We start from the raw sequence: 21517 nt of genomic DNA on the forward strand, positions 1-21517 counted from the left end.
ATTCCTGTGATCAAAGCTGAATTACTCCAGTCGTCAGTGTCACATGATCCTTCAGAAATCAGTATAATATGATGATTTGATGATCAAGAAACATTTATAATTATTATCAGTGTTATTGAAATAGAATCTGAATTTTAACTAGAATCTTTTGTAACATTATAAATATCTTTACTGTCACTTTTGATCAACTAAATGCATCCTTGTTGAATAAAAGTATTAATTTCTTTAAAAAAAAATCATACTGACCTCAAACTTTTGAATGATTTGCAACAATTGTTTTTAATAATTTGTGTTTTGTAGATGGTTGACAGCGAGGCTTTTGTCTTCAGTTTTAAAGATGTACAGTGCTGTGTGTTTGAGGACCAGAAGGCGTGTTGGCCGATGATCCAGCAGCTTTTGGTGTGAGAAACAGCCTTGACAGGAAAGTGATCTGGCCAAGTTTAGACGAGGTGAAGTCGGCACCGGAGCGTGTTCGACTGAAACAGATCGTGCTCTGCGTGGACGTCGTCTTCTGAAGAAAGGCTTAAAACTTGTTGGACAATGTGACAAGCGACAGTGTGGGGGATCAATTCAAGTGAAACTGTATATGTCAGAAGGTAAAATTATCTTTAAAATATACACTACTGTTCAAAGGTTTAGTTTTTATCATTCTATTCAGAATCCTGAAAAAATCTGTCAAAACATTTTTTTTCAACATGTGTCTTGAGCATCAAATCATCATATTAGAGTGATTTCTGAAGGATCATGTGACACTGAAGACTGCAGTAATGATGCTGAAAATTCAGCTTTGATCACAGGAATAAATTATTATACACAGTATATTCACATAGAAAAACATTTTTTAAACTGTAATAAAATTTCACAATATTTTCTGTATTTTTTATCAAATAAATGCAGCTTTAGTGAGCATAAAAGCCCGTTCACACCAAGAACAATAACTATAATCAATGTCGTTCTGTTTATTAGAGCTGCAGTTTTGTCATCTGTCGCTTTAAATGCTCGAGCTCTTTAAAGCAGGATGGATTCTGATTGGCTGTCAGTGTTTATTATCCTTCATCATCTGGGAAAAAAATCATTCTGAAAGTGATTCCAACAATATCGTTCCTCTCTGCCGTTATTGTTATAGCTGTGATGTGAGCTCTGTTATTCTTTTAGATTCAGAATGATTTTTAGGACTGTCTTTATCGTTATCATTATAGTTCTCGTCCTTGGTGTAACTGTGAACAAGGCCTTAAGAATCTTCTTTAAAAAAAATTAACCTTACCAGCCCTACACTTTTAAACAGTAGTGTACAGTGCGTAGTTATTACAAAAAACCCCAAGATGTGATTTAATTTTGCTTTAATTTGTGTGGAAATAAATAATGTGTTAGCAGACAGTTCACATGTATGTTTTATTAAGACTATGGATTATTTCCTCCCCCCCTTTTCTGCTCATCAAAAGTGCACAAACACAAATAAAACCTTTGCGAAAGATCAGATATAATTGCTTAATGGCGTCTATTTAATCTCAGAATGCATAGACCCCAAACACCTGTATGTTTTCTTTACTGGCATCAATGGTCCAATGAAGATCCTTTAACATCCATGGAACCTTTTCAAAGGCACAAAAGGTTCTTTATACTGGAAAATGTTCTTTAGATTTTTAGAAGTGGTTCTTTTTAGAACAGTTCATTAAAGGTTCTTTGGGAAACCAAACATGGTTCTACTATGACATCACTGCGAACGCCCCATTTTGGAACCTTTATTTGTTTAGTTATCAAACAAAGTCTGAAACGATTTCTCAAGATCAGTCGTCGATAATGTGAATGTCGATAATGTCAAATATTTATTTTGTCTTACTATAAATCTTACTGTGAGTTGGCTATTTATTTTAAGTAGACTTAAATCATGACAGCTATGGGGCCCTATTTTAAAGGGTTAGTTCACCCAAAAATGAAAATTCTGTCAGTAATTACTCACCCTCCTGTTGTTCCAACCCCGTAAGACCTTCGTTCATCTTCGGAACACAAATTAAGATATTTTTTATTAAATCTGAGAGCTGGATCACTCCTCCATAGGCCTCTAAGACATTATAACTTGCTGGCCCAGGAAATGCATTAAAGACATCGTTAATATAGTCCAAGTGACTCCAGTGGCTCAATCTTAAGTATATAAAGCGACGAGAATACTTTTTGTGCGAAAAAAAAAAAAAAAAAAAAAGACTTTATTCCACTATTCATTTCCTTCTCTCTGGGCCTCGAGTCTTTTCATGTAGTGTAACTGTGTAGCGCTTCTGTGTTATACGTCACACGCATCACACACATGACCAGCGTTGGCCAATAGTGAGCCTATGTGTGACATTTTTGGGTGAACTAACCCTTTAACGATCTAAGCGCATGGTCTAAAGCGCAGGGCGCAGGTTCACTTTTGCTAGTTTAACGACGGGGAAAATGGTCGCCGGTCCCGGCGCATGGTCTAAAAGGGTTGTCCCTATTCTCTTAATGAGTAATGGGTGTGTTTTGGGATTACGTGCGTTAAACCAATCAGAGTCTCATCTCCCATTCCCTTTAAATGCCAGTTGCGCTCGCGCCATGGCGGATTCGCTATTTACATGACGGAATTTGATAGTGGAAAGACCGACCGCGTCTCAATAGCGCAAACGGATCTGCTCGTGTGCGAGGTAAAAGCCCGCTAGTAGATCATCTACGGGACAAGCCGGATTCCACCATATCTTTATGTACACAATAATAATCTTTTACATTGTATTCCTTTTATTTTAAATATTTGGCATGTTTGTGTGCTGCTGTGCGTCCCTGTGTGTGTAATAAGCAGAGTGTACGCGCGTTGTGGACCCGCCTATAGGCGCACATTACTAACACGCTCTTTAAATAACAAAAAAATTTATATTGCGCCATTGACTTTAGACCAGGTTTATTTCTGTTGCCTCAAAATAGCAACGCGCCAACAATGCGCCAGAACACACACCTCGTTTTCAGACCAGCAGCCCATGGATGCACAAATGGGCGCAAATGCATTTGCTATTTAAACAACGTGGCGCAGGACGTGAAAATGATAAGTGCGTCAGGCTGAAACTAGCGAAAAACACTTGCGTCGCGCTTGGCGCTGCATTGCACCGGGTGTAAGATAGGGCCCATAGTGTGCACTAGGCTTTATCCTTTAGTCATGTTCATTACAGCTGCATTCCAGGAGCACGTGTGTGTCTTCCCTGTATAGCAGGGTCATGGAGAGCACAGCAAGAGCAGCGATAGATGCACGAGATGGCAGAGAGAGTGAGAACTGCATTAAAGGGCAACTGGGAACTCAATGGACCCGCCAAAGGCCAGGAGAGAAGGAACCGGAGCCCAGAATGGGAGAGCGAGCGGTCTCATTCAGCCGGAGCAGCGGGGCAGGGAGGGAATGGGCTCCTGTGGAGATGAAGATTTCGCACAGCTCAGGTAATGAAAGACTCGCAGCACCCATGCAACGGAGTATCTCACCGTTCCCTTGGCCAATTCCATGTTTAATGCATACCGGCAGGTTTAAGCAGGTCAGCAGCGAGGCTTCTCCCGTCTTTTGCCAAGAAAACTCTCGGAGGTCAAACCCCTGATGTGAGTGGAAACCTGCGAATTCCTGCCACTGTTTTAGAGCTTGGGAACAAAACTTTGGTTTGCATTCTGTGTTTGCAGGGGAACTTTTAAAGGATGGCGAAGAACTAATGACCTGTGAATCTGGCTTCATGTTTTTCTCTCTGGTTTTATTCAACACCAGGCGGTGTTCGTGAAAGCATCGCTTTGTGTATTGAAGTACAATTTGTGAAACGTCACTTTGAAATTGTGAAGCCTATAATAAACCTTCAAACTTAAAGGCCTTTTTAATGTTCAAACAAGGCTTTGCAAAACCAACACAATTTGCTTGTCTTGGTAAAATATATAGTTGCAATAATTTCTTTACATTTCAGTTTGTTTTAACTTTTAAACAAGGCTTGTAAAGCCAATAAAATCTGCTTTTCTAGCTAACATTTCAATTAGTTTAAACTTTTCAATAAAAAAAAAGAAAAAAAAAGCTTTTCCATGTAAAATGTTTTATTTTTCGACTTAAAATGTATAGATGAGTTTCTTTTTCTGCTTCCTCACATTCAGATTTGAGTTTAAGAGTTTAGAAATTTCATTCTCTATTAAAGTCTGAATGTCATAATATCTTGTGCTTGGTATTTTTAGTTTCTTGGTAAATGCCGATAATGTCTTAAAAAAGCAAAAAAGCATGACATTAACAACTCCAAGGTCATGTGTTTGATTCCTAGAGAATGCATGAACTGATTCAAAGTGGAGCTGAGCTGAATACGTCACGCGAGCCGGCAGTTCGCTCGGGGATCCAGGAGAGCGTTACGGGGGTTAAAGGTCATTCGCGACGAGAGCTTTGCGGATCCTCCGGAGAAACCTGCCCTGTCTGAAGGGGGTCACACTGGGTACCCACATGACAAAGGTGAGGATTAATATTCATGCCCATGACCCGGTTAACTGACGAAGCCTGGAGATCTGTGACTCTGGCCTGACTGACGGTCAACTGCTGATCGAGAATTAATAATGAAAAACGACAGCCGGGTGTTTTTCTGCACAGGTAGGAAATGAGCTGCTGTTAATTAGGCCCCTGAGCTCCTCCAAATCTGTAATGAGCTTTCCGAGCACGCCGTCCAACGGCCAGCTCTCTTCCCAGCATGCATATGTGCCTCTTCTTCACTCAGCGGCTCCGTTTCGAAACCTAGTGAGCTGAATTGTGTTTTTGTGACCTAAAATTACAAAATAAGTAGCAGATTTGCCACGCTCTGCATAGACATCAAGTCAGCAGCACACAAATTGTAATATTTGATATTCCTATAGAGTCGATCCTACATCAAAACATGTGCACAGAAAGTGGACTAAATCAGTCAGTTGACCTATTTCATTTTAGTCACCATGAAATCAAAATTGACAGTTCTTATATTTTAATGGAATATTTAGTATTTATTATAAATTATTTTTCCGTTGCGCGTCATTATTTTGTTTAATTCACGTAATCTTGAATCAGAATAACTTCCTTCCCTCTTGCAGCATCTCTTCTCTTCTCTGATGATGTGGGCGGGGGAACCTGTCACTCACATGAGATCAGCCAATAGCAAACCACCACCATCCAATCAATTCCTCACAGGCAAACTCAAGCCCCGCCCACATGTGTTCTTGTTTCAGAAGCGTTTCACTCGGATATACGTCACAATAGAGAAGACGTTACGTTAAGTAATGCACTGCAAAAATGACTTAATGATTTATATTAAAAGGCTTGTATATCGGTCTTGCTCTCATGAACGCGTATTTAGAAAAATATTTTGTACATAAAGTGGTAAATTCTGTGTTTTTGTGTGCAAACAAAGCCCTCACGTCGCTTCATAAAATTTAGTCACACGGATTACTATTTTGATGCCTTTACTACTTTTCTAGGGCTTGAAAGTGGTAGTTGCGTAGACTGTCAATGGAGGGATAGAAAGTTCTCATATTTTATTTAAAATATCTTCATTTGTGTTCCGAAGATGAACGAAAGGCTCACGGGTTTAGAGCGACATGAGGATGAGTAATCAATGACCGAATTTTCATTTTTGGGTGAACTATCCCTTTAAATAAAAGCATACTGTCAAATGCATACAATGTAAAATAAAATGCCATCTGTGAAGCACGGTCACTAGGTTTTGGAACAAGATCTAACGACTCCATCTCTCTCTGTGTTTTCCTCTCAGATGAACTTTCTAAACGGACGAGTGCTCGTTGAATGAGTCACATCAGGATGAGTTTCCCAGGGCTGTGGATCTGACACTTAGATTTCAATAAAGCCCCTACAGTCTGCTTCTGAATATCACACTCGCTCTCTACGAGCATCCCGGCCAGCGTTGCACGCCTCGAAAACATTTGACTGAATTGAGACGCCAACGCAGGGCATTACCGGATGCCACGTGGCCTTCACGCATGATGCAAACTGCCTGTAATGAAAGCAATGATGCTCGCGCAGCTTGTGTCCCGTCAGGGCGTTCAGGTCCCCTGTAAAGGCCAATGTTTTAAACGTGTCCCATTTCTTACTGCATGCATTTATGTATGAGTGCAAGCCATAAACCGCTGTACGAACCCAGTGACACGGAACGGCATGCATGTAGTGCGCTTTACGGCGAGAAGACAGTGTCTTTGGCCTCCGTGACGGAGGGAGACATTAAAACAAAGCAAACACGATTGCATGCTACAGTCCTCCGCTTGATTGAAGCACTTGTCAATTACGGGTCAAACTGTGTGTTTTTAGCCGTGTGTGTGTAAACGCCAGCAACAGAGTAAACAGCGAGAAGCACGAGGGCTCTTTGTTTGTTTACTGGCAGTTCGCCGCGGGAATCCTTCGCTCCGCAGACGTGTAATTTAGATTTAATGTATTGGCCAGAGACCAAAGACTGCAGGTAATGACTTGCGCAGTCAAGTTGCTGTGTTAGTTACTCTGAGAGTGACACAAGGAGATGTGAGCGCGGCAAACACTTATCAGAGACATTTTAAAGCATCACTCGTGGCGGGAAATTACCTGCGTGATTTTACTGTCTGCATGCCTTCTAATGCCTCGTTTCGTTGATTGCAAAATGTGTACCTGTCAATGGATGCCCTTATTACTATATAACTACTGTAATTATATCCAACTTTATCTGCATGCACACAGACAGTATACGTGCAAAGAGCAAAACATATACTATATAGTATAGGATGTCACGATTCGATACATATCACGATACTGAACTCACAATACGATATTATTGCGATACTCCAAGTCGTATGATAAAAGGTAAACTTTTTTTTTAACTGTTGATTAAAATGCTAAATTTGATATACATTGTGTGTGTAAATGAATAGGCTTGGACTTGTGCTGGAAACCCAAAGCACAGGACAATAGAGACACCAGAATAACAATATTCATGATTCTGAAGCTGAAAATATATAATTATTTTAGACGAATATTTGCACTCTTTCACTGACTAGATATATTTAAAATAATGTAGGCCACTTTTTACTGCTAAAATCAGACACATTGAACTCTGTCACTGGGGTGGTTGAATATGATTTCACTTTTCTAACTTTAGTTAGTGTGTAATGTTGCTGTTTGAGCATAATCAACATCTGCAAAGTTACAGTGCTCAAAGTTCAAAGCAAAGGGAGATATTTGCTTTTAAAGAAATTGCTTTTTAAGGACTACAACAAACGGCTGGTAGAGACTACACCACATTCCTCCCGGGTTAGTGACATCACAAACCTAAAATTTACATAAACCCCACCCCCTGAACACGATTTATAGATTATCAAGACAGAATATGCTAATCAATGACTAGAAGAGAACTACACATCAGCTACATAAATTCATCAACTAACCATTCAGAAATGTCCTGTTGCTTCTACATGTTGTCAGTTCTTCTTGAGTCTCTCCATCATTGTCTGACTTCGGTTTGAACATAAAAGGCTAAAAGTTTTTAAAATTTTCAGTGCATGTCTGTGTGAGTGCAAGCTGTTGAAGCTCCGCCCCCTGTGCCGGGAGCAGCAGCTCATTTGTATTTAAAGGAACACACAAAAACGGTGCGTTTTTGCTCACCCTCAAACAGTGACAACTTTAACATGCTATATAAAAATATCTGTGGCGTATTTTGAGCTAAAACTTCACACACACACTCTGGGGACATCAGAGACTTATTTTACATCTTGTGAAAAGGGCATTATACCAGCCCTTTAAAATAATGTAGGCCACTTTTTTTACTGGTAACATCAGACATTTGGCATTACTATATATTGCATTATGCATTATTATATATTATATTTTCAACATTGCATATATATGTTAGCCTGGCAAGCCAGACCCACATCAAGATGTTAGGTCTGGCAACTCACCATAGACACGGCTCAATCCGAGGGGCGGGATAAACGTCTGTCTTTCAAATTCCCTCTGCACTCAATAGGACAGCGCTTCATCCAACCAGAGCGTTTTCCCAACAGCGGAGCTAACGTTAGTTGATAGATTCAACTTTTGAATCTGGCAGGCAAAACTACGAACACATCTTCCTTTTTTAAGAATGACTTAAGTGCCGTTCTTTGCTCTTTTCTCAAAGAAAAGCTTAACTCCAAGTCCTCCAGAGTCGCGGCCAAAGCCGATTCGAAAGACTGTTCTCAGGCAGCAGCCATTCTTTGTTTTCAAGTAGCAGGGAACCGTCACAACTCTGTCGTCATTATGTTAAGCCCGCCCCGCCTACTATATACTGTAAAAAATCCAACTTATGTTTTGTATGACAAATTCAGTTTTTAGAGTTTATTCAACTATTTAACATGAGAAAAGTTGAGATAACTCAAACACGTAAGTTGAGAAAACTCAAAAATGTCCTGTAGCTGCTTGCCTTAAACTTTTACGTTTTCTCAACTTTTTTTTTTTTTTACAGTGTATACACGATGTGATTGGCCTGACCCAGTTTAGGTTTTTACAGCTCCGAAAGTCAACGGAGAGTTGCTAGAATAAATGTTGCTGCCGCTAGGGTGCGTCTAGAATTCTAGGCTAGTTTAATGTAGTACTGACACCAAAATTTGACTATATAACATACTCAGTAATTTATATTTTGGATGAACTATCCTCAATACATGTCACTATCCTCGATAAATATTGTTGCATTTTTGTATTGTGATCTATTGTGACACGATATATTGTTACACCCCTAATATATAGCAAATCTCAAGTGCTTGATTGTTATATAATTGAAAATGATTATCATCAGTTCGATTCCAACAAGAGACTTCCACTCCGGATAAAAGCGTGTGCCAAATGCATAAATATAGTATTGTAATGTAAAAGTTAACAACTTTTAGGATGACCTACTTTTGTCCAAATTCCCATGCAGCATTGCCTGAATTTTTCATGGAGAATCCAACAGTGCATTGTTGCAAATGCATCCAGGATGTCAAGATGCGAGAGAAATGTCAAGTGTAATTTTCCCAACGTGCTTTTATGCTTAATATAGTATTGCATCTGTAGAGTTTGATTCAGATGCTGTCGAATTAGATTACGAAGACATCTGAATCCCTCGTGCCTCGCTCTCACCTGTTTTGTACCCGTTTCTGTTGTTAATTTGCAATAACGTTCATTTGCAAGAACTAAAACTGTCGGCTAAGCAACACCGAAGTTAAATTGACAGTAGCGCTGGCTCTTTTTATAACAGCAGGTGAGGAGAGACGGAGAGAGGAGAGAGATCTGAGAAGACGCTGAGCGATGCAGAAGACGAGGAGAGAGTCGATGGCGTCTCTGCGATGAGTTTCTTCCTCTCATATTGCCGAGCCCACAGGTATCATTACAGGCTTCATGAAGATAATATTCCTAACACTCAATACCCAGTGCCAGAAAAAGCCCCTCACGCAAAATCCATTATCCAGACATCTTAGATAATGGGATTCCTCTTCCCCAGCTCGGCTTGCAGAGTGGCCGTAATAGACTTATAATCAGTTTTTATCATTATTCCTCCCAGCGCTTGAGTTTCTCTGTTGTGCTTTGCCACGGTGATCCGCTCTCTTTGCAGGCGCTAGTCCAGACGAATCGGCAGTGGATGTGACCTAAGGCCACATGGTAAAACCCAACATGTGTTGCATCCGGAGCGGAGGGCAGAGGTTGAGTGTGTCGGATCGGGACAAACACTCGCCAACATCTGGACAACGGCCCGACGCCGGGTCCGAGAGAGACAGATGTGGAGCAGTGGTGGGCATTTCTACTGCTGGATGCAGCGTTTATTAGTGGAATTCAATAATAATAGTTATAAATACTTGTGTTTTTGATTTCCAGTACAATAATAAGTACTAACACATTTATTATAGATAATATTTTGATGATTATTATGAGGGTTGTTGTTATTATTATTAATAAATACTTGCTTTATTTTACAGCACAATAATAAATTGTAATATTTATTGATTTGTTTAATGTATATAATTTAAATGAAATAATTTTTTGGTAATAGAAACATTTGATGATGAGTATAATATTATTAGTGATGTTGTTGTTGTTGTCATTATTATTGATCACAATAATATTATTAAATACTTGTTTATATTTTAAGAGTACATTAATAAATAGTAATATAATTGATGTTAAATTTATTTAAATAAAATAAAAATTATATTTATTGATGAGGATTTAATTATTAATAATATTAATATTATTAAATACTTGTTAATTATTACACTATTACACTTTATATATATATATATATATATATATATATATATATATATATATATTACAGTACAATAGGTAGTAATATATTTGGTTTATTTAAACACTAAAAATAATATTTAAGGATATTAGGATCAGAGACTCCTGGTAAAAATATATATATTTTACACACATTTTCAATTTGATATGAAAAATGCTGTTACAAATTATATTATCAGCACTGCAATGTTTAAAAGTAAAAAATGTGCAGGATTTTAAGCATTGCATAACCGCTCATTTGCATCAGATCTAAGTTGTGGGAACCAAAACATATTTTCAAGTTATGAAAGTTCAAAAGTTTCTATTGCTTGAAATGTAAAAGTCAAAACTTATGCAACTCACTTTCTGAATTACTTTTTTTGATGCATATTATTGTAGAGAATCCTTCATCAAAATGAAATGTTAATCAATGCAAACAGTATTTGGGCACAATATCAACATTTAGGTATGAAACACCCATTTTTCACAACTCAAACTCGAAATGAAGGCCTGTCTGTTTCTGAATCTCAAGCGCACCGCTGAACCTGCAGATCAGAGTTTTCTTTTTGTCTCGTGGGTTTCAGACGCAGGTTATCCGTCACTCTTGTCCCAGTGACCGCTGGATCACCTGAGGAGGAGGAGGAGGAGGAGGAGGAAGAAGAAGGGGATTTCAGGGCTGGTACAAGATGCTGCGCTCGGGAAACCTGGGAAGTTTCCACACTACTCATAATGCAAATACATAATTTAAACAACTGAAAATGCAGTCAAGCTTCCCTTATAAATATACATAGCTGCTCTAAAAGATAATATCAAAAACTTAAATACATTGAAGCCATTGTATTGTTTTATTATTATTATTATTATTTATTTATTTTTATATAAAAAAAATTTTTTTCAATGATGATAAGATATTATTATTATTATTATTATTATTCATATTATTAAATACTTGTTACTTGAGTACAATAAGAGATGGTTAAATGTTTTATTCAATTATTAATTTTCATATTAATTTAATATATTTAATTTAACTCAGATTATGTAATTATATTATGATATTATATTTATTTACATATATAACAATATTATTATATAACAATATTATATATTGCTATCTATTTCATTACAATGTAAATCTTTGAAAAATCTTAGCAGCTCAATTGGTATCAAACTTTTATCAATGTAAAACTTTATACTTTATCTAAAATGTTTTATTTTTTAATGATTAAATGTATTTAAATTAATTCTTAAGATTAAAACTTAAGATATTATTCTTTAATGTAACTGATCAGATTGTACAGTTTGTCTGATATTCTGATATTATAATCTAATATAAAACTTGAAATTGAATTGAAAAATCTTATCAATTCATTAATTCATTCTAAATTGGTGTCAAACTTTATACATGCAAGACTTATATGTAAAAATGTATAGTTTTTTTTAAATTACATAAATTTCAAAATTATTTGCTTTATTAAATAATTATTTAATTAATTATATTATTGTTTTTGACTCATATTATATTGCTATAATCTAATATTATATTTATTATTATATTATTATATTATATTATTATATTAAATAAATATAATCCTTCTATTATATTTATTATATTCTAATATAAAATAAATATATTCAAATGCAAAAATCTTAGTAATTTACTAATTCATTCTCAATTATACTGTATGTAAACAAAAAAATATTTTCTTAATTAAAATGAATTGATTATGATTTCATGTTTAAATATTATTTGTTTTTATATACTTAATATAGTATATTATTGTTTAATTTGACTATCAGTGACTTTTATGTAACTATAGTCTAATATTACACTTGTAATATAAAATAAATTGTAATATAAAAATCTTGCTTAACTCTATTGGCCTCAAACTTGATATAAGTACAACCTTATTTATATATATATATATATATATATATATATATATATATATATATATATATATATATATATATTGCAAGTCTGAAAAGTTAGTAGTTTTGCTATTTTTAGTTACTCCAGCCAACAACAGTTTGTACAAAGCAGAGTCTCAGAAGCTTCACATTGGCTTATGAAGGAAGGAGTTGCATGAAGTTATTGAGCTGCCATGTTTGCTAATTCTTTAACCTCTTCTCGCAGGATCGCAGTGGCAGATGTAGCCTCAAACACAGTGCTTGCAAAGAGACAGAGGGAAATATAAATGCCACACTGCAGTGAGTTCACAAGCATGATTCCCTCGGATCTCGTCTGCGTCTCAAAGCAGAAACAGCAGCGAGAAGTAAAAGACCCAGACAAAACAAAACCTGAAAGCAGTAAACACACGCGCTGTCTGTAAATCCTCAGACACACTGGAGATCAGCTTCTTCAAGACTGCCTCAGACTGCCTGGATGTGACGCTAAACATTTTAAGTGGAAGTAATTATGTTGTTTCTGTCTGTTCGTCTGGCCCAAGGGCCGCCCAGACCGACTCACTCCCTAATAAGATCACGGCCGGTTTCACTCGCTGTGAAGAGGAGCGAACTGCCCTTTCTGTGTGAATATCCTCGCAGGACACTTCAGCGCTTCGTACATCAAGAATAAAGCAGAGGTTAGACACGTTCACACTGCAGATGAATACAGTTGTCACCCCTATTTAGTGAAAACCACAAAAACTAGCTAAATTTATGATATGTGACCCTTGACCACAAAACCAGTCACATGGTCATTACATTTTTGAAATTGAGATTTATACATGATCTGAAAGCTGAATAAATAAGCTTTCCATTGATGTATGGTTTGTTAGGATCTGACAATATTTGGTCGAGATACAACTATTGAACATCTGGAATCTGAGGGTGCAAAAAAATTTAAACATTGAGAAAATCTCCTTAAAGTTGTTCATTTATGTTGGCGATTGTGCCGCATTCACTCACAAAAATAAATGTTTTATATATTTACGGTTGGAAATTTACAAAATATCTTCATGGAACATGATCTTTACTTAATATCCTAATGATTTTTGGCATAAAAGAAAAATCTATAATTTTGACCCATACAATGTATTGTTGGCTATTGCCACAGATATACCCGTGCGACTCGTGATCCAGGGTCACATATATGATCTGTCTAGTGTGAACAGAGCCAAACTTGAACAGATGATTTTAAGCACGGCGTACTATACTTGCATGAAGTTAAACGCTCATTCTCAGCTCTGTTGCAGTGCCGAACACGTCACATGACATTGCTGTCAATGTCACCGGGAGATTGACAAATTAATATCTTCTCTTCATGATTCATTATGGAAATGTGACACACATAAACTCATGCACACAGAAAGTGCTTCAGACAGCGCTTGAACCGACAAAAATACACAAAATGATGGCAAAATGCCTGTTCTGTTGAGTATCTTCGCAAGCTCAGTCTTAAACGAGTAATTGAACGTAAAGAAAATAGGGTGTGCATCAGATCCGCGTCATGCACAGCACTTTGGTCAACCTACGGTTGTGTTTAAAAGTGCTTTATAAATCAAGTTAAAGCTGCCGTTGGCAAGATTTTTTTGATCATATTCACTGAAACCGACACTGTGCTCCCACAGAACAACATAAATCAGCCGGTTTAAGAAAAACCCCACACTTCTACCTCCACCTGGAGCCTGTTATTTGTTTTGCAAAAATCCACCACTGGTTCTTCTGGTCCAATCAGCGCAGGGCTGTGTGAGATCTGACTGTCAATCACAGACACAGTTCGTGCACACGCCACAGATCCCCCCCTCTCGCGCACGTTACAATATCACATGCACACGCCTGAAGTTCGCAGGTGTGTTGGATTGTACGAAGTGTGATGGTGGAGAGAAAATCTACTAACAAGGTCCAAAACAACCAAGGAAAAGAAAAAGATACTTCGACGCTGAAGAGACGGGTGCGTTCACAGAAAATCTGGTGTACACGCACTGACGAGCACGAACTCAATGGGAGGGTGCTTGGTGGTGGTGGGGGAGGGGCATGAGAGTTGTAAACATAATTTTTTTTGGCTAAGTCCCCGCAGTCTGACTTGCCGACTGCAGCTTTAATCAATTAAATAGTTGTTAATGTTAATCAAGGAACAAAAGCAAAAGAGAATATCACTCACTGCTCGACTGAATAACTTTTGTAGCTTTAATAAGGATTAATCTATATTTAATTTATAATTTATGCAGTGAAGACTGTGAAGTGTTCAATATATAATAAATATTGAATACATATTTTTAACGTGTTAAACTGAAAAAAATGTATCGCATGCGTATATATACACTCACCTAAAGGATTATTAGGAACACCTGTTCAATTTCTCATTAATGCAATTATCTAATCAACCAATCACATGGCAGTTGCTTCAATGCATTTAGGGGTGTGGTCCTGGTCAAGACAATCTCCTGAACTCCAAACTGAATGTCAGAATGGGAAAGAAAGGTGATTTAAGCAATTTTGAGCGTGGCATGGTTGTTGGTGCCAGACGGGCCGGTCTGAGTATTTCACAATCTGCTCAGTTACTGGGTTTTTCACGCACAACCATTTCTAGGGTTGACAAAGAATGGTGTGAAAAGGGAAAAACATCCAGTATGCGGCAGTCCTGTGGGCGAAAATGCCTTGTTGATGCTAGAGGTCAGAGGAGAATGGGCCGACTGATTCAAGCTGATAGAAGAGCAACTTTGACTGAAATAACCACTCGTTACAACCGAGGTATGCAGCAAAGCATTTGTGAAGCCACAACACGCACAACCTTGAGGCGGATGGGCTACAACAGCAGAAGACCCCACCGGGTACCACTCATCTCCACTACAAATAGGAAAAAGAGGCTACAATTTGCACAAGCTCACCAAAATTGGACAGTTGAAGACTGGAAAAATGTTGCCTGGTCTGATGAGTCTCGATTTCTGTTGAGACATTCAGATGGTAGAGTCAGAATTTGGCGTAAACAGAATGAGAACATGGATCCATCATGCCTTGTTACCACTGTGCAGGCTGGTGGTGGTGGTGTAATGGTGTGGGGGATGTTTTCTTGGCACACTTTAGGCCCCTTAGTGCCAATTGGGCATCGTTTAAATGCCACGGCCTACCTGAGCATTGTTTCTGACCATGTCCATCCCTTTATGACCACCATGTACCCATCCTCTGATGGCTACTTCCAGCAGGATAATGCACCATGTCACAAAGCTCGAATCATTTCAAATTGGTTTCTTGAACATGACAATGAGTTCACTGTACTAAAATGGCCCCCACAGTCACCAGATCTCAACCCAATAGAGCATCTTTGGGATGTGGTGGAACGGGAGCTTCGTGCCCTGGATGTGCATCCCACAAATCTCCATCAACTGCAAGATGCTATCCTATCAATATGGGCCAACATTTCTAAAGAATGCTTTCAGCACCTTGTTGAATCAATGCCACGTAGAATTAAGGCAGTTCTGAAGGCGAAAGGGGGTCAAACACAGTATTAGTATGGTGTTCCTAATAATCCTTTAGGTGAGTGTATATGATCAGCCTGTCGGAGTTGTATTCGCTATAACAACCGCCTCGCTCTACATTATCCCTTACATATATAAGATTAAGAGATTAAAAAAAACTATGTGTTCTGTGTGTTTCATTTAGTATTTAATATATTTAACACAATATTTGTTATATTTAGTCTTTTTAGAGACTAAAGGTGTGAGATGATATTTTCTGTCTCTGACGTCACAGGTCACACCTCCACTAACGCTGACATGACATCATTTGCTAAAGCTGTCAGCGTGTGTCTCGTGTTCATCCGTGTCGTGCGACGGATGGTATAGTGAAGAGCAGATGTTGTTTCTCTGTGAAGTTTTGCTTCATCTCTCTCTCTCTCTCCTGCACTTCTGACCCTGATGAACACGTGCAGTTGTTTCAGATCCCGACAGAAACTCTTATTAACCTTTATTGCTCTGAGGAAAGACCTCAATTCCACAAGTGACTGACATCCACGGCCCCTCAAACCCCCAGCAGCACTTTAATGTTTTCAGTGCGCACATTTCCTCTGTGCGTTTGTATTATGAGTGTTCCCGATTCCCATTACCGGCGTTTCCATCCAGAGCTGACTCTATCCTCTTTGCCTGCTTGAATTTATACATTTATTTATGAGCTGATCTCTGTTCATTAACTGCAATGTAAATAACACTGTGACACCCGGCAGCAGAAAAATGGATCCCATTGTGCGTTATTATAAATCTGTGGACTGGGATAAGTCGTGTGTGTGTAGATATTGAGTTTGCGAGGTCAGGATCGGTGTGTGTTTTTCAGGGGCAAACAGCGTGACCACTGCAGACCTCAGAGGATCATTACAGAGGCAGCGGCTCTCTAAAAGTGCCACATTCATCACACACTATCCTTTCGGAAACCTTTTAATGAATCCCTTGTTTGTTTCTTCACTCCCTCTCATTTTACCGTCAGCTTATTCAGAGAAAAGCACGAGCGTTTGCTTTTTAGTGGCCCATCCAGTCAGTACTGATACGAATAGACTCTTTTAGACTGTTATCACATGGTAAATTAATTCATTAATCTGGATAAATCTGATAAATCAATCAATTAAATAATAATAATTAAAATGTATATAATTTATTTAGTTTTTTTTATATATACACGTTTTGTGTTTATGGATAAATATTGTGCATATATATATATATATATAACCAACTGCTTATTCATGAAAAGCATGAGCGTTTGCTTTTTTAAGTCAGCTGAAGCTTTCAGAAACACAACTGCGTCACTTTTGGGCTGCGTGTCTTTTATGTGCTTTAGCGTTTGCCGTTGCGTGTTGCTCGTTTTCCCGGGAATGATAAGATGACTCCCCTCAAATATCCAAATGTCATGCGGCCCATCCAGTCAGCGCTGATATGAATAAACTCTGTTAGATCAGATGAGATTTAAGCATTCTGGGTAGAAAATGTCTAAGTGTGGCTTCATTCGTTCTCTGCTGAACCCTGAGCCGTCAACAGCAGCCGAGCGCCTTAGAAACACGTTTACTTCACATTATATCCTGCTAGATCTGTTATAATGTTGGACGTGGTTCCAGTGTTGTTATTGTATTAACAAAAACCATTAAAAATCTTGAATTGAATTAAAGCTTGAAAACTTATAGGGGACCTTTTATGCAAAATTCGCTTATAACATGGTGTTTGAACATGAATGTGTGTGTGCAGTGTGTGTACACAACCCGCCTATAATGGTAAAAATCCACCCACTCCTTTTTTATTCCCCATAAATCATAAGCAGTGTCTCAGAATAGGCCATTTGCAGATTCTAACATCACATTGCACAGGCCCCGCCCACGACTGCTGACTGACTCCGCCCTATTATCTTAGCTCTGCCCCTCAGTGAGCTCTACACAGTCTGCCATGTTTATCTCCTCGCCAGAGCATTTAACAGCAGCATTCAAGTAAGAAATGTGTTCTTATTAAAGCTACTGAAGTTGTTCAGTCAAGCGCAGTGACTGATTTTCAGTTTTTCTTTAGTAGTTTGATTCATATTTACAGCATATATAAGAGTAAGTACTGTATATTACTCTGCTGTCACTTTAATAGACAGATCTAATATACACATGCGATTTCTTTACTTGCTAATTCACAGACATAACCGATTGTGTTTATGAACTTTGTGTGCTTTTGATAGTTTAAGAGCAATAAGACGTGAAAGAGAACTTACTTTAATACTTGCGTGACGCCGTCTGACATCCAGCTTTTTGTGAGCTTGCTTCAGATGTGTGCGCTCAGAAAACCATATATCAGAAGTTTAGACTGATATGGCTTTCAAACGCATGCAGATAATAAACTTTCATGATGATCAAGAACTGCAATGTAACATGAGCGTGAATACGATAAAGGTAAAGGCTCCGCCCTCTTCTGGAAAGGGGGCGGGGAGCAGCAGCTCATTTGCATTTAAAGACACATGCACGAAAACAGCATGTTTTTCCTTCCACTCAAAAATGGGCATTTACAACATGCTATAATAAATGATCTGGGGGGTATTTTGAGCGGGCGCGTAACCGTCACATGCTTTGGATTTTCCCAACAAAAACATCCCGAGGCTTTCGTAGACAACTAGGAAGTCAAGGAAGGTTTTTTTTTTTAAGTTTCCTTACAAGCTGTTCACACACTGGCAATAACAAGCGATTCATTCAAGAACATTCTTACATATATCCCCTTTAAGCTATTTGCCAAGGCAACATTTCACTTATTGATGTAATAAAATAACTAAAACTAAAATATAAATGACTAAAAAGTGATATTATAATCTCTGACATGTTTTGGCAGACTTCTTGCCCCGTTTGAGCCAGTTCGAGATCTCTTCTGAAACTCTAGTGGAGACACAGGATATTTTCTCGGGAAACATCTAAGATCATCTTCAGGATTTCTCTTCATCGCTGTCAAGGAGAAACACCTGAGATCTCATGAGTGAGTTTTCTTTCCTGTGTGATTATTAGTTTTGTGCAGTTGCAGCGTGTAGTAGGTGTGTGTGAAATTGTAGTAGTTTTGTGCTTGCGTGTGCGGAGGTGTGTGGGTCACCGCGGCCCTCTGGGGTTTAAGGCCTGATTTCTTCTGCATACGTCAGCGGGATACATCAGAGCAAATTACACCGGCACTCAGAGGAAATTCACCTATGACAAACACACACACAGACTTGTACTGAAACACAAACTGAATATCTAAAGGGCAAAAGGTCAAAACAACTCAACCTTGAGGCTTTACACTAGTGCCAACACAGTGTAACACAGAGGCTGCATCTGAAATCACACACTCTCTTGAGTAGGTGCTTCTATTGCAGCGAAAAATTGCTGAATTTATACATTTTGCTTAACTTTAATTTATGCATACACATATTTAACAATTCAAATATGATAAATGGGTAAATTAACATTATTTAAAGGTGCTCTTTAGGCCAAAACATTTGTTGTCACATACAGCAAACATCTCCTCACTATCCGCTAGCTGCCTGTCCCCTGAACACACTGTAAAAAAACACGGTCTCTCTAGACACCACAGGCTCCACAAACGGCAACAAAAACAAACTGGCCCAGCCTGGGCCACGAAACATAACAAACAGTGTTCCAGCCAATCACCGACAAGAATGATTTGGGACGGGATGAGAAGGAGGGAGGAGCTAGCCTCCGTTTTGTTTGACAATACTTCGAACGTCAACAAGAAGTGACGTCACTCAACATTGCTTTAATGTATTATGAACAAACATAAATTAACAATGAACAGTATTTTATTTATAAATTAACATTTAATCTAGATTAATAAATCCTGTACGGAAAATTGTTGTTCATCATTAGTTCAAGATAGCTTGCATTAGCTTATGTTAATATATTGAATCTTATTGTAAAGTGCAATTACACAAATAAGTGTTTGAAAGTATAATAATTGATGATAAGCAACTTGATGATAAGAAAATATTTGTATAAATCTGAATGACGAGGACTTTCATATGCAAATGTCTGCGTTACCTTTACAAGAACCCCTGCAGGATGACTTAGGTGTTCCTTTAAAGACAAACAACAGACAGTTGAGCCGACAATCTCGAAATCAAGTTGACACAAAGAAACCGACCAGAAATGTTTAACCGTCGCAGCGAGTAAGAATTGAAACACTGTCACATTAAAACGCATCTCGAATGCCTTTCAACTGACGTTCTGTTTGTTATTAAAACCCGCAGATCCGGAGACGCGCGGGACAGAAGGCCAAAGATCCTCCCCAATGAGGAGAACACAAAATAAACCGTAAAAATAGATGAAACATCCTTCGTCTTGACATCTCTGAACAGGCCCAGACACATGCGGCTGATTGAAGACGACGACATTCAAAGCACACCTCCGAAAGAAAGAAAGAAAAAAGCCCTGATTCCACTCATTACTGCGCTTCAAACCGACACGCAGCGCAGCCCAATCATAATTAAGCTGCATAAACAGCAAAACTGCAGAGGCAGTGCTGTTACGTCAAGGGACTGATCCCGAAGGAGATTTCGGACATCTTGAAGCACGATGACTGTGGGGGTCAAGGAGCACTAAGTTGCACTAAAGATCTTGTTTTTAGCAATGGAGCCCCTGCCGTGTGATTAGCACACTGCTAACATGACAGAAAAGATGCGCTGCACAGCTTTATCTCCTGGTCAAGCCTAGCCTTGCATAGTCAGGCCGTTTGATTACAACATAAAGTCTGGTTCAATTTGCATGCTTAGCTGTTTGGACCAAGACTGCCAGTCCTGGGAAACATCTAATCGACGTGTAAAGTGACCAACCACAGTACTTTTTGTTTCTGCGAACCATGTAAGGGTCAGTTTATTTGAAACACATACCGCACAGGCATAGAATAAAGTTCATATTTATGATTTATTTTATTTATAATAATTTATTATTGATTATGCATTTATTATTAATTAATAAATGCATTTATTGTATGCCAGTCTGTTATCATATAATATTTAGTTATGTTTTATGTATTTATTATACATTTATTATATATTATTATTTAATAAATGCATTTATTATTTCATGCTGTTCTGATATATCAAACAGTATAGCGTTTGCGCTTGCAACGCCAAGGTCATGGGTTCGATTGCCAGGGAAAGCAAGAGCTGGTAAGAATTTAAAATGTGTATCTTGAAATCCAATGTAAGTCGCTTTGGATAAAAGCATAAAATAAATGTATATGTAAATTTTATATTTATAATTTTTTATTCATTATACATGTATTATTTCATGCCAGTCTATTGTTATATCAATAATTTAATTTAAAATAAATTTTTAATTAAAAACGTGCCTCCATCTGAATTGTTGAATAAAATAAGACAAATTCTAATAATAATTTATTATTTTATCCAAAAGTTGGTCTTCTCAATATTTCTCCAAACTAAAAGATTTGGGTAAAATCACTGATTAGTTCTTCCTCAAAAGCGTTCAAACCAGTACCTTGATAACCCGAGCTGGTGAACACAAGCCAATCAGATTCGAGTTTTCCAAATCGAGAAACTGCTTTCCAGTTTCATATGCAATATGAATCAGACTGTATAAAATATGCCCTTCTTGTTTTAGAACGTTCAGAGAACATTCAAATGTAACGGTCGTTTGCAAAATGACAAAATGGAATGTTGGAATTTTGAATCCAAAATGTTTGGAACGTTCAGAAATAACGTTTTCAGAACTCAATGGGAACATTAGCAGAACGTTTTATAGAACGTTTTTGTTAGCTGGGAACATGTGTAAAGTTTGATTACACCCCCAATCGCGATTGAATGTCATTTCCGTCATTA

General features: G+C 37.9%; 1 protein-coding gene and 1 long non-coding RNA gene across 4 annotated transcripts in view; both read left to right on the top strand.

Moving 5' to 3' along the window:
• The window catches only part of LOC311299925 (TBC1 domain family member 20), a 42124-nt gene extending 30910 nt beyond the window's left edge, over positions 1-11214 (top strand). The window contains exons 9-15 of one of the 3 annotated variants that reach the window (XM_084423877.1): positions 301-596; positions 3215-3435; positions 3518-3588; positions 4281-4462; positions 9222-9344; positions 9576-9751; positions 10828-11214. The gene's annotated coding sequence lies outside the window, so the exon portion shown is untranslated. Of the gene's footprint in view, positions 1-300; positions 597-3214; positions 3436-3517; positions 3589-4280; positions 4463-5744; positions 5871-9221; positions 9345-9575; positions 9752-10827 lie in introns of those variants that run through there. The other 2 variants (XM_084423878.1, XM_084423879.1) reach the window with 2 other exon arrangements.
• Positions 11215-12233: 1019 nt separating this feature from the next.
• On the top strand, positions 12234-20908 carry LOC311299158. Its single transcript, XR_014629077.1, has 3 exons — positions 12234-12828; positions 18523-18663; positions 19925-20908. It is a non-coding gene; the product is annotated as an uncharacterized lncRNA (long non-coding RNA).
• Positions 20909-21517: the final 609 nt, after the last annotated feature.

This window comes from Rutilus rutilus (genome assembly GCF_951802725.1).
Source record: "Rutilus rutilus genome assembly, chromosome: 11".
Lineage (NCBI taxonomy): Eukaryota > Metazoa > Chordata > Actinopteri > Cypriniformes > Leuciscidae > Rutilus > Rutilus rutilus.